This window comes from Tursiops truncatus, chromosome 15 (genome assembly GCF_011762595.2).
Source record: "Tursiops truncatus isolate mTurTru1 chromosome 15, mTurTru1.mat.Y, whole genome shotgun sequence".
In the NCBI taxonomy this organism is placed as follows: Eukaryota; Metazoa; Chordata; class Mammalia; order Artiodactyla; family Delphinidae; genus Tursiops; species Tursiops truncatus.
The window spans coordinates 83,162,428-83,174,637 of NC_047048.1; the positions used below are offsets into that span (position 1 = coordinate 83,162,428).

The 12,210-nt window shown below is 50.1% G+C and overlaps 1 protein-coding gene across 1 annotated transcript in view; it reads right to left on the bottom strand.

Annotated features, from left to right (window-relative positions):
• Positions 1 to 5,519, bottom strand: part of CDH26 (cadherin 26) — a 45,521-nt gene extending 40,002 nt beyond the window's left edge. Inside the window, 1 exon segment of the mRNA XM_073793312.1 lies at positions 5,229 to 5,519. The gene's annotated coding sequence lies outside the window, so the exon portion shown is untranslated.
• Between the last annotated feature and the right edge of the window lie 6,691 nt (positions 5,520 to 12,210).

Below are 12,210 nucleotides of genomic sequence, written 5' to 3' on the forward strand. Positions count from 1 at the left end.
AGGAAAACATAGGCAGAACACTCTATGACATAAATCACAGCAAGATCCTTTTTGACCCACCTCCTAGAGAAATGGAAATAAAAACAAAAGTAAACAAATGGGACCTAATGAAACTTAAAAGCTTTTGCGCAGCAAAGGAAACCATAAACAAGACCAAAAGACAACCCTCAGAATGGGAGAAAATATTTGCAAATGAAGCAACTGACAAAGGATTAATCTCCAAAATTTATAAGCAGCTCATGCAGCTTAATAACAAAAGAACAAACAACCCAATCCAAAAATGGGCAGAAGACCTAAATAGACATTTCTCCAAAGAAGATATACAGACTGCCAACAAACACATGAAAGAATGCTCAACATCACTAATCATTAGAGAAATGCAAATCAAAACTACAATGAGATATCATCTCACACCAGTCAGAATGGCCATCATCAAAAAATCTAGAAACAATAAATGCTGGAGAGGGTGTGGAGAAAAGGGAACCCTCTTACACTGTTGGTGGGAATGTAAATTGATACAGCCACTGTGGAGAACAGTATGGAGGTTCCTTAAAAAGCTACAAATAGAACTACCATATGACCCAGCAATCCCACTACTGGGCATATACCCTGAGAAAACCATAATTCAAAAAGAGTCATGTACCAAAATGTTCATTGCAGCTCTATTTACAATAGCCCAGAGATGGAAACAACCTAAGTGTCCATCATCGGATGAATGGATAAAGAAGATGTGGCACATATATACAATGGAATATTACTCAGCCATAAAAAGAGACGAAATTGAGCTATTTGTAATGAGGTGGATAGACCTAGAGTCTGTCATACAGAGTGAAGTAAGTCAGAAAGAGAGAGACAAATACCGTATGCTAACACATATATATGGAAGTTAAGAAAAAAAAAATGTCATGAAGAACCTAGGGGTGAAACAGGAATAAAGACATAGACTTACTAGAGAATGGACTTGAGGCTATGGGGAGGGGGAAGGGTAAATGGTGACAAAGCAATAAAGAGGCATGGACATGTATACACTACCAAACGTAAGGTAGATAGCTAGTGGGAAGCAGCCGCATAGCACAGGGATATCAGCTCGGTGCTTTGTGACCGCCTGGAGGGGTGGGATAGGGAGGGTGGGAGGGAGGGTGACGCAAGCAGGAAGAGATGGGAACATATGTATATATATAACTGATTCATTTTGTTGTGAAGCTGAAACTAACACACCATTGTAAAGCAATTATGCTCCAATAAAGATGTTTAAAAAAAAAAAGTATATATTCGTATGAAAAAAATATATCCATACATATATTTCACCTGCCAAACTGGCCCATGGTAGTGAATGACAATGATTAATTAGGAGGAATACTGTTCTGCAGTTATGATGGCATGTTTATGTAACCAGTCCTGAAATCTCATGTTTTTGCTAATATAAAAATAAAAACAAATTTGTTGTAATAAAAAAAAAAAAAAAAAAAAAAACAATGACTGAGAGTTTCCCAAATTAGTTTTAGGTAACAGACTACAGATCCGGGAAACTCAGAGAACATTGAACACAGTGAAATGCCCCTAAAACTACATCTAGGCTTATCATTTTCAAACTACAGAAAAATCAAAAATAAAGAAAAAATCCTGAAAGAAGCCATAGGAAAAAACCACAGTACCTATAGAGGAGCAAAGATAAGAATTACATCCAACTTCTCCTGAAAAACTGTGCAAACACGAGAGTGAAGTGAAAGGTTTAAAGTGTTGAGAGGAACACACCCGCCAATCTACAATTCAGTCCCCGTGAAATTATCTTTCAAAAGTGAAGAGGAAGTAAAGACTTTCTCAGAAATTGAGGGAATCCGTTGCCAGTATACCTGCCTTGCAAGAAATGTTAAAAGAAATTCTTTAAAGAGAAGGACAAAAATGTAGGTCAGAAACTCAGATCTACATAAAGAAAGAAGAGCATCAAAGAAGGCAGAGGTGAAGGTAAAATAAAACCTTTTATTTTGATTATTAATTGATCTAGAAAATAAGTTTTTTTAAAAACACAGTAGCAACAATGTATTCAAGTATGTGTATCTCTCTACATAACCTTTTGTGTGCTTATGTATAAGTGAAATGAATGACAGCAATGACACAAGGGACAGGAAGGGAGACTAACACTAGCCCCCAAGTCTGAAGAAGTGGGTGCCAGCTCAGTGCCATGTGGGCTGTCTGCCACCCCACACAGGTAGCAAGAAGCCCCCGGAGAGACGGCCAGAGTTGGTCACATCATTTTCGAGCAAGAAGGGATCTTAGGGAGCCTTTTAGCTCAGCTTCCTGAGCCCTTGGTGAGGGGTGGTGCTGGCACTCCCTTCCTGGTGTGACACCGATAGACCTGCACACCCTCCAGGACCCCAAGCCCCCTGCAGCCTCCAAGCTGCTGTTCATCTCAGCCATTCTCTTCACAGAGGGGCCAACCCCGATTCAAAACACCACCATACAATTGCAGCCTTATTCCCATTATCTAAGAAATGAATATCTTGGTATATCTTTTCCAATAATAGGTTTCATTAAATTAAACCCACGGCACTTAGAGTCCCTGGAAATAGCAGGCTGATTCAGTTTGGCAGACCTGTGCTGAATTTCTTTAGAAATCATCACATTGGTTTCTGAGGCTTCTGGTGATCAAGGGCATAGGCTGCCGGGGTTTAAATCCAGGCTCTGCCACCTGTGGCTGTGTGACCATGAGCAAGTCACATCACCTCTCTGGTCTTAGCGTTCCCATCTCTATAATATGGCAACAGCAGTTCCTACCTCCCAGGATTGTTGTGAGGATTAAATAAATTCACATTAACGCTCCACAAGGTTAGCTGTAAACATGTACACACAGACTTATAGTGCAGCTCTTGTAGGAAAAGAGACGTGGCCAGGAAACTCATTGCCACCCAACAGGATGCAGGGAAAGTGTTCATTTCTTTAAAGTTGAGAGCAGGAGGAAGCTGCCCTAGACCCTCTCCCCTCTCCTTGCTTTGTTTTGTCTGTCAAGCAGAGGCCTCCTTTCCACTCTATTTTTTAACTGAGTAAACTTCATGATTCTAAACGCAAACACACCCAGAGCAGCACAAACAAGCACTGTTCTCTGCACACACAGCTTCCAGGAGAGCAAGATGAGTGACGGGTTGGCTGCTGAGAGACAGAGATGGAGCCCGAGCAGCTGCTGCTTTTTGCCAAAAGGCCCTGCAGGTTCGACCCATTTGCTCCTTCTTTGTCAGATTGTTCATTCACTCATTCATTCATTCATTCATTGACTCATTCATCCATTTATTCATTCATTTATTCAAATATTTGGTTTCCTGTTTCATGGGCTGGGATTTTGGCCCCTCATTCTCACTAATCTGTTAACTCCTTGATATCTTCAAACGGGTATTTTTAAATTTTTGTCCAGATTTTATTATTTTTAAAATTTTCTATTTCTTTCATTTCTTCTCATATTTTATTTATTTTATTTTATTTTTGGCTGCATTGGGTCTTTGTTGCTGTGCACAGGCTTTCTCTAGTTGTGGCGAGTGGGGGCTACTCTTTGTTGCGGTGTGCAGGCTTCTCATTGTGGTGGCTTCTCTTGTTGTGGAGCACGGGCTCTAGGTGCGTGGGCTTCAGGAGTTGTGGCACGTGGGCTCAGTAGTTGCCATGCGAGGGCTCTAGAGCGCAGGCTCAGTAGTTGTGGCGCATGGGGCTTAGCTGCTCCGCAGCATGTGGGATTTTCCCGGACCGGGGCTCAAACCCATTTCCCCTGCATTGGCAGGTGGATTCTTAACCACTGCGCCACCAGGGAAGTGCCAGATTTTGTTATTTTTTAAATGAGAGGATTGGTTCAGAGACCCTAGCCTGCCATTGTTGGAAGGAGAACTTTCCCCAAACTACGTACATGAAAACTTGGAAGCACCTTAAACCAAACAATGGGGGTCCATTATGGTATATCCAGGTAAATGGAATAATACACTGCCACTAAAAGTGTTAAAATATATTATTATTATGCTAAAATACTAAAAATAAAATTTTGAAGAAAAATCAGAGTATAAGTTTTTTATATTATCCCCATTTTTTGCAAAAATAAAATGTCTGTCTGAGCATAGATGGCTAGGAAGAAAGAGATCAAACTATTTATAGTGGTTACTGCTCAACAGCTGGGTTTCTTCTCCATGTGCTTCTATAAATCCTAAATTTTATGCCTAGAGAATATATTACTTCTATAGTCAGAAAAATTAGGAAGAAATATTTACCTTTGCTTCAGACATGCAGAATTGCTGGGTTATATCGTGCCCCTGTGTCCTTGGTCGTTTCAAACCAAGAAGCTTTGTAAACCTGATTTTCTCTGAGTCTGGGGGGAGGTGAGGAGGGCGCTGGCTGTGTCTCCTGGATGTTTTGCTTGCTGTTAAATGTCTTATCCTATCTCTGTCTCATCAGTACCTCTTGGTGAGCACTTATTGACAAGTCATTGCGTGCTAATCACCACACTAAATGGAGCCAGTTATGAAATGTTTGTGCTGGATGGGAGCTGAGATACTGTAACTAGAAGAAGCCTTTGGCATGAGACACACAAGCCCCAGCTGGGCTGCTCTAGATGGTGTGTGTGTGTGTGTGTGTGTGTGTGTGTGTGTGTGTGTGTGTGTGTGTGTGTGTGTGTGTGTGTGTGTGTGTGTGTGTGTGTGTGTGTGTGTGTGTGTGTGTGTGTGTGTGTGTGTGTGTGTGTGTGTGTGTGTGTGTGTGTGTGTGTGTGTGTGTGTGTGTGTGTGTTCAGGGGGAATTCCACCCGTCCCTGAGGTCCCCCATCCTCTCCCCAGCAGGTGGCTTCTGGGGCAGGCTTGTGGGGCCCAATGTCTGTAGAACATCCTGTGAACACAGATGCTCTGGGCTTCTCCCTGTGGAGGTGGGGCCTCCTACTTACTAGGTGAGGGCACCATGTTCTCTTCACAGCACACTGTTCAAAACCCTCCATGCTGCCCCGCCCGTGGCCCTGCCCACCAGGCCCCTCCATGTGGCCCTTGACGCCCCATGCCTTGTCAGTCATTCTGTCCTTCAGATGTACCCTGGCCCTTCCTGGCACAGGGCATCCTATGTCACAACTTCTCCCTCTGCTGGGTCACCCCTTTCCACTTATCTGCTCCCTTCACCTGCCCACCCCTCCACTCTCCTCTGAGATGCCCCACTCGGTGAAGTCACCACGTTCACTCTTCGCAGCATCACGCAAAAGGGGCACCGTGACTCACCCGTGTGGGGAGAGCCCCCGGCATCCTCAGGGCCTCGTCTCAAGCTCCTGGCCTCTCCGTGTCGTGTCCCGTTTTACTAACGGGGGCGGCCCACGGGGGTCTCAGGAGAAGAGTCACTCTAGGAAGGAGCTCAGAAGGCTGGCTGGTGGGTGTGAAATGCAGGCACGTAGCCGTCACCTGGAGCTGGTTACTGTCACAGCGTCAGGGCAGGGCTTGCCCGCCATCTACATCCAGGCCTCCTCACCACTCCTAAAAGCTCTGATTTCTGGTTCAAGGCTTCCTTGCCCTGAAAAGGAAATGCAGCCCTGCAGCCTCTGCAGCCTGGCCCCTTGAACTCGCCCTCCTACTCGCCTTCTCTGCAGACATTGCCTCAGATGCCGACTCACTTCCCTCCTCTCGATTCCGACCCCAACAGAGAGGCTGGTCACTGGCTTTCTCCATCCATTTCTGGGGTGTTGCCCCAGCAGGAAGGAGTGGTTTCCTGTTCACATCCTGTGCTTTGGGCCTTGTGAAATCCTGGTGGACAGCGACGCCCAGCAGGGCTGAGTGTGCCTGACGGCTGCCGTGGTCCAGCTCACCCGTCCTGAGAATGAAACACTGAGAAAGGGTGTCGCCCCAGTGGGTCAGGCCAAACCAGTAGTTATCACAGCCCGGGGCCTGGGGACCACGGGTCCGCTGTGCAGCCATTTGGCTGATGGTAAACGTTTACTACACAGTGCAGAAGCCATTTAGCACCTTTGAAGAAATTGGAAATGTGTGTTTCATGTGTGGTGGTGCTGAAAATTGAGAATAATGACAGAATTATTAACAACAGGCTTCCCGGGCTTGGACTCTTAATTGCCTGTGGTCTGTAATGCTGACAAGCGCTGCAGAATCCAAACGTGAAATACTTAGTCTTGGGAGCCTGAGAGAATGGCTCCTAATTCTTTTGTTTATTGGTTGTGAGAACTGCTTTGGGGGTAGAGAGATGTTGCAAAAGCAAGAAAGAGCGTAGAGCTCAGAGTCAAGGGGCCGGGGTTCCCACCCTGATTCTGCTCTCAGGAAGCAAGGTAAACTGATGCGGGCAAACGCACTCTGTGCAACAATGCATCTTGCAGGGTTCTGCCACGGCTCTGTAGGCAGCTGGGCTGGGGAGAGGCTAAGCTAAGGTTGAGCAGCGGGCTTTCCTGCGGGACTTCTCAGAGCCTTTAACAGCATTGTAATGGCAGGTGATATTTATTAAGCACTTACTCTGAGCCATCACAGTGCTAACAGCTTTGCACCTGGCCTCATTTTTATCCTCATTAACAGGTAGGAGAGGAGAAGCTGGGGCTTAGAGATTACACAGAACTTCCCTCCTGTTCACAGAGCTAGCGAGTGGAAGTGTCTGGTCTTTACCTTGGGTCTTTCTGACCAGAGAGCCTGGGCTCTAACCATTATACCTCTGTCTCTCTATCCTGTCCAGAGAACCCTGGGGGGAACCTTTAAATCATGTAGTTCAGTGCTCCCATTTTCCAGATCAGAAGATGGAGGCTGCTCTAGGCCTCCGAGAGGATGAACTGCAGGGCTCCTCTCCTCCGTCCTCCACGGTGCCCACATCCCTCTTTCTTTGGTGCTCCCGTGGGGCCCCATGGAGTAGGAGGGGGAGGGCATCTGGGCCATCTGCACAGGTGTTGGTAGAACGTGCCCTCAGGTGCCTTACTGCCTGGCTCCACCCCCTGTGCTGTGCAGCTCTGAGCGGCTTACTTAACTCTCTGTGCCCTAACGCCAGCGTCTGTAATAGTGCCCCTGACTCACAGGCTTGAGGTTGATAACAGAGTTAAGATGTGAAATGGGGAAAAGTCATAGCTGCAGGGCCAGTGACTTTCCCAACCCACCTGTGGCCTAGAACCTGCCCTACTCAAGGGATGGGTCAGCCAGGCGGCTCCTGCCAAGGGAGGAATAAAACTGGCAACGACTTCTTCCTAGAAGGAAACAAAAGCTTGTGTGAGACTGGAAAATAAGGCATGTCAGTGAGTGGCCAGCAGATGGCAGAAGCAAGCCAGCAAAGGGAGCCTCTGCCCCGCCTGCTGGCAGCAGCTGCCTTGGAAAAATCCCGTGGTGTTTGCTTGTTGTATTAAGAGATCTCCAGTGTGAGAGCCATCCTTCATCCCGAGCAGGATTCTAAACAAACAGCATTGGCTTTGTGGTCGGCACCAAGGACCCCTGGGCTCCCGTGTACTCCCAGTGGGCACCGATGCCCACTTGCTCCCAAAAGTCGGCCCCCCGCAGAGAGGACTGACCGTTCTCTCTGCTCCTTGACCGCAGAGAACATTCCTACTGGTGCAGCAAGGCTCAGAGAGATGCTGCCTTTAAACAGGGGCTCTTGACAGTGCTTCCATGAGGCCCGTCCCGCTCCTGTGGTTGACCAGTCACTCACCAACACGGATTTATGGGCCTCAGCTGTGTGCCTGGGCCTCTTCCAGGTCTGGAATGCAGCATGACCAGCACACACCAGCTCCATGACCGCCAGGAAGCTCACATTCCAGGAGCAGGGAAAGAAAATAACTAGCAAGGAGTTAAGGTAAAGTGGGATCCCGCAAGGCACAAGAAAGAAAACCGCGTTAGTGAAGGTGAAGAGGGTGTCGGGTGGGATTTATTTGGGGCACCACTTTAGGGAGGGCGGCCGGGGAAAGAAGGCTGAGACCTGAGTGGCCAGAAGGAGCCACCGCCCGGGGAGCTGGGGGGCTCCCAGGCAGAGGGGGCAGCTGGCTTGACTCTGGAGGCGGGATGGGCTTGGGTGTTCAGACCAGAGAGGAGGCCAGTGTGGCTAAGCAGCAGACACTGGGGGGAGGGGAGGGGAGGACGGGGGTGGCAGGGGCCCAGGCACCTGCAGGGAGGGTCAGGGGTGGGAATTCCACCTGCAGAGAATGTGAAATTGTCCAAATGGTTCAACCTGACCGGTTCTGTGCAGTTCCCTGAGAATCCGGTTCTGACCCTCGCAGACCCTCTCATTCCGCCGGCCCCTCCCTCCAGTGGATCAGGCTGCCCAGGCATCTGGAAATATCTTCAAGTCTTCAAGCGGCTCCTCGCTATGTCTTGCTGACATCATTTCCAGCGGTCTCCTGTGGGTGGCTGCCCCCTCTCTCACCTGCACATCTGGCTCTCGCCTCCCCACCAACCCCCCTTTCAGCCCCAGGTCTAGGGAGGCCCGGAGCAGTTTCCTGGGGCCTCTTGGGGGTGCTCAGGCCAGGCGGAGCCGGCACCAGAGGCCTCCATCCTCCCTTCTCCAGTCTGACACGTTCCTCTCCCGGCGCTTTAAAGCCGAGACGTGGTCTCCACATCTGAGAAAACAGTTCAACTGACAATTCCTCGCAGACTCTGGTTCAAATCCTTATTAGGCTGTTAAGTGAAGGGAAATTTCACTTCCTTCCAGGGGCCTTCGTTTCTGCCAGTTCCCAGGCCTCCCCTCAAGGCCTTGCCCATCCTGTCCTCCTGCAGTCGCCTGATGTGGCCAGGGAAGCAGCCGGGGGTCCTGGCAGCCTCTGGGGAAAGTGGGACCCGTGCAGTAGGGCTGAGGGTTGGGAGTCCCAGAATGGGGCCCAGGGGAGGGCGGGGTGGGGACCCAGAAGTGACCAGCAGGTAGTAACTGAGGGGTCCTTGGAGAATGTGTTCTGGTGACACGGCCGTGGAACGCCTGCCTCCTGTCTGTGGGGACTTTACAGCTCTGCTCTGGACATGCACAGAGCAGTACCTGTAAGCACGCATCCATACATACAGACACACATATACATACTTACACATACACACACAGACCTACGCATAGACATACAAATATACACACACGTGGACACACGCATAGGCATGTACATATGCACACACAGATACATGTACATGTACACCTATGCCTACATGTACACACAGATACACATATACTCCCAGATATGTGTATACCTACATGTACACATACGGATGCATATATAAACAATGTAGATATATACCTACATAAATCACCCAGCCTGGGTCCAAACCCAGTTCACTGAGGTCGGCAGGGCCTTTGGGGAGCTGCCTGCCCGCTCTGGGCTTAGTTCTCATCTGCAGCGGGACAGGGTGACGGTGCATTTTCAATGAGAAGATGCATGTGGCACACGTTCCCAGTGGAGACACGGCCACAGCATCCAAAGGGCAAGGGCTGCAGGTCCCTGTACCCGGGAAGCACAGGCGCACCTGCTGCAGGCGACCAGGCATTGTGACCCTGGCTCGTGCCTTTGGGGCACACTTCGAACATGAGACTTCCTGGGGGCGCACACGGCCCGCTGCACAAAACAGTGGATTTGAGGACAAACCAAAACAAACTTTCCAACGGAACCCGGGGCTCTGCCTGTCCTGTCTGAAATCTGTCCCACTTAGGGAGGCACAGTCCAGCCACCAAAAGCCCTCAAGGTGAGTGAATCCCCAGTGTGAATTTCTCAAGGAACTTTCAAAAGGTCCGGTTAGTATTCCTCTCCACACCTTAACCCCTCTCCTGGCTTTCCCCTCCCCCACGCTCTCTCACCGGTGCCTTTTCCAGGGACTTCCTCTTCCCCAAACTCTCTGGCTGAGGCATCCTCAGGGGTCCTTGTCCTGCTTTCTGCTCCACGTTTTCCTCCTGCCTCGTCCCTCCTCCCGGTGATGTCACACCAGCCTGGGCTGGCGTGGGGATGAGGTGGATGTGGGGAAAACAGCAGAGGGGCTGTTTTCTTGAGCAGGTAAGGGGAAGAGGAAGGCTGGTCCCTCCCCCCGTGGTCAGAGTCGTCCCCGTGACACACAGTTATTGCTCAAGGAACTTTGGGGAGACGAGACCAAGTACTGAGCCCCTCACCACACACACTTCCATGACCTGAATACTCACCTTAACGACTTGTCAAAATATCCCCCGAATTCATTCACAGAATAAAACTTCCCTGAGATGGATCTGTGAGGATGCGCAGTGGAAAGCACGGCGCGGGTGTGAGGCCGGATGCAGGCCGGGTGCAGGCGGGCGAGCGCTGCCAGTGCACCTGGCTCTCCTCCCATCAGGCCTCACACACAGGCTGCGCAGGCAGGTGTGTGTGTTATACCCCCACCTCCCGGGCTGAGCCCTCCGTGGTGCCCTGCTTGCTCCTGCAGGGCGCTGGGGGTACTCCCAACCGCGCTCTAACTTAGGGAGAGCCTATCTTCAATCTGTGTCTGCATTTGTGGGGTTACGTTTTATACCTGCCCCTTGCAGTGTAGAAAGCAAATAGATTTCGAATCTGATTCTGTTCAGTGCAGTTAAATACTGCATGTAAACATTGCCCTCCATGAGTTCATTCGGTGTGGACTAATTAGAAAGTAGGCGTTTTACATACTTGCATTATGCAAAAATCCTTAGTGTGCTGTTATATAGGTGTTTTGGAGTGTTTCAGTGATACCTGGAAAACTGGTTGGGGGTTTTGGACGGTCTGGGAATGTGTTATTGTTTTTTCCCATTTCACATAATGGGATATGAGCTTCCGATGAAAATTTGCTCTGCAAAGCATTTCCAGGAATTGATAATACATGGATAATGGGGGTTGCCTGCATTTTACTTGATCTGCACTGCTGGTCGGGGGTCGTTCTCACACCACTGGCCGAAGCCAAACAGACTGAGAGTCAGGGAGAGAACAGGGGTTGACACAATGAATCCCTACCTCTTTTTGTCATTAACAAGAAAATTAATAAGTGCCTCAAAGAACCCTGCTGGGTGAGCAGCTGATGAAAATGCTCTCTTAGGGGCTCCCCTGCGAGTTGTCTGGTAGTGGCTCCCCTGCCACTACAGGAGGGGAGGGGACTTTGCAGCCACGCTGCAGCTGGACGCTGGTCCAACTGAGGGCTCTGCCAGGCCGGGATGCAGAGCCCTGCCTCTCATGGTGCCAGGCGTGGGGTGAGCTGAGCCTGTAATTAGTTAGAGCTGCAGCTGATTGATTTTCTCAAGGCTGGCACTCACCTCGGGGCCTGGGAGGCCCGGGGGGGTTCTGTTGTGCCAACGTGCAGCCTGGCTGCCCGTGTGCCAACTGCCGCTGGGATTTCACTGCAGCCTTTCCTGCAGCAAACCAGGGATGGCCTCAGCCCCGCCTGTCACCGTGGCATGGACTGTGTGAGCCTGCTGCACCTGGCGGCCGAAACAGCCCGGATTCTGCCGGAAGATGCTTGTGGCCTGAAAGCTCACTTTGCCGTCACTCTACCCTGAGACGCAGCTTCTGTGCTGGCAGGATTCACGCAAACAGAAGTTGCTCTGCTCTTTCCTCCTCGGGCCTCCACTGCTGCCATCTGCCAGGGAGAGCCACTTGGTGATACTGTTAATTAAAACCATGGCACTCGGGGGCAGGAAACACGCTTAAAACTCTGAAGTCATTTTTCCCTAATAGAAATCTTATTGTGGAGGTGTTTGTGGAGGTCGGGCTGACCAGGAAAACCTGCCAGCCTCAGATGAACTCCAACAGCTTTACCTAATTTACTCACCTGGGGGCCTGGAGGCAGAGCGGGGAGAAGGGCCTGCCATCGGCAATGGATCAGGGCGGCCACCCTCACCTCTCACCCTAGATTCTGTCCTGGGACTGGGAGATGGGAGGAAAGAGCCAGGCTTTCGTGGAGGAATCAGGAACTGCGGAGTGGATGCTTTGGGAATCGCTGACCAGGCATCTGGGAGTGAGCCTGACTGGCCATCTCTGCGCTGAGCTGTCTATAGTCAGACGGCTGTTGTCACCTGGAAATTAATTTTAAAGCGGCGGCTGTGACGGGGGAGTAGCTCTGTGCTGGATCCATCAGTCACCCACACAGAACTCCCCTTTCCATGTTTCCTGGCCCAAGTCGCTACTTGAATGCTGACGACTCCTTGGAGCTGGCAGCATCCAGCAGACCTAGCGGGCTCCTTGGAGAGAAGCTGGAGTGATTTGAACAGGCCCAGAGGGAAAGGGCAGCAGAAAGCCTCAGGAATGTGCGGGCCCGAGCCTTCTGCAGTGGAGGGAGTCGTACTCCTGCCGCA